This window comes from Gekko japonicus, unplaced genomic scaffold, assembly GCF_001447785.1.
Source record: "Gekko japonicus isolate JY-2015 unplaced genomic scaffold, Gekko_japonicus_V1.1 scaffold1354, whole genome shotgun sequence".
NCBI lineage: Eukaryota > Metazoa > Chordata > Lepidosauria > Squamata > Gekkonidae > Gekko > Gekko japonicus.
The window spans coordinates 113895-115658 of record NW_015173712.1 but is presented as its reverse complement, the minus strand read 5'-3'; the positions used below and the strand labels follow the sequence as shown (position 1 = coordinate 115658).

Below are 1764 nucleotides of genomic sequence, written 5' to 3'. Positions count from 1 at the left end.
TTTTAAAACACCTGTTCTTCGTGGCTGGGTCCGTTCCCCGTTAGCCTCAGTGCAAAGCAGTGGGTGGTTATTACGCTTGCATACATTTTGAAATGTTCTAACATATGCAGATGGATGGCGGCAGGGATTCGGCAGGACGAGGAGCCCAATCCAGGCCTTGAGTCCATTTCCCCCTCACTTCCTGTCCCTGATCCCTGCCTGCCTGCGCTGCACTCCCAGGACCTTCGCTCCCCCACACATCCCCAATCCTGCCCCCTACGGCCTATCCTTCAGTCCATCATGGCCTCCAGCATCTCCAGGAAAAGCTTATGCATGGGAACTTTGCCCTCCAGCTTGAGGCTGTAGAAATGGTTGAGGACGCGGGTGGCCGTCTGGCGTAGCAGGGGCAGGGTGAGGAGGAGGTGTCCGGCACGGCGGGGTTCCTCAGGACGCCGCGACACTTCGTATTCCAGCAGCGCCTCGTGCAGCACGTCCCAGAGCCTTTGGACGGCAGACATGTCTTCGATATGGACAGAGTCTGAGTTAGCAAGCGCCAAGGCCTTGAGAAGCACGTACTCTTCCCGCTCCAGACGCAGGGCACGGTATTTGCACACCAGCTGTAGGACCACGCCGCTGAGCTCCAGCAGCCCCGCCGCCCGAGCCGCTTCCTCGTCTAACGCAAAGTCCTCCGCAAAGACACTCTCGTCTTCACAGGGCAGCGAGCGCCAGGCAACTACCAGCAGCAACACCTCCAGCCACACGCTCTGCAGGACGGACATCTGGTCGGCCAAGGAGAGTGCTGGAAATCCTGGTATGTTTTTGGCCCAGCCGATGATGACCACAATCTCCCGGTCAGCCAGGTCACACAAAGTGCTCGCAGCCTTGGTGGGCCCATCAGGAAGCGCGGGATCAGGCATGGCGTACAGCTTTTCAGGCTCCACCACCAGCAAGTGTGACACCATTGTGTTCATTGGAGCTGGTTTCTTGGCAGTTGCCGTGGCGATCTGCGGGCTGACAAAGACGCTGGTGTAGGTGGCACCCTCCACGTCAGGCTGGCGCTTGTACTTCTGACGCCCTCCTTGGATCCGGTCTAGACGTACCCCTTCTTTGAGCATGCCCACACGCAGGCACTTGGTGAAATGGCACGCCTGACACGCCTTCCGACGCCGCTTCGTTATCTCGCACTCATTGGTGGCTGGACAGCTGTACTCAATGCTGCCTTGTATGGTTCGCTTGAAGAACGCCTTGCACGCTTCACAGGATGCCACACCATAGTGATATCCCGAGGCGACGTCCCCGCACACCAAGCAGAGCCGCTTGGGCATGGAACTCAGCATGTATTTGCCCCGCCCCGGGGGGTCATCCACGTCATTGTCATGGCGGCGACGGGGCACGCCTGTCCCGGCAGGCAGTGGTCCTGCACTCTCAAGCTCCTGGGGAGGCCCACTGGCGCTGGTATCGGACAAACCGCTTGGACTATGCTGAGCTAGGCTGTCTGGGGAGGCTGGCTCCGTTTTGATGAAGAATTCTGCTCAGCGCTCCCGGGACAACATGGTTGGAAGAGGGTTGGAGGCAGAGACAAGGGGCTGGGCGGCGGGGGCTCGCTGCATCCGGGCTGGCGGCTCAGTGGCCCCACGCACCGGGCACTGTCCGGGCCATAGGCTGGGGCTGCGCGCTCACTCCTCGCTCCGGCTGTGTCCCACAACAGGCACTTTGTGAGGTAGGAAGGACGGAGAGAGAGAGAACTGTCACTGGCCCACAGTCACCCAGCAGGCTTCATGTGGA

At 60.2% G+C, this 1764-nt stretch overlaps 1 pseudogene; it reads right to left on the bottom strand.

Annotated features, from left to right (window-relative positions):
- Positions 1-269: 269 nt before the first annotated feature.
- LOC107120586 lies at positions 270-1532 on the bottom strand (annotated as a pseudogene).
- Positions 1533-1764: the final 232 nt, after the last annotated feature.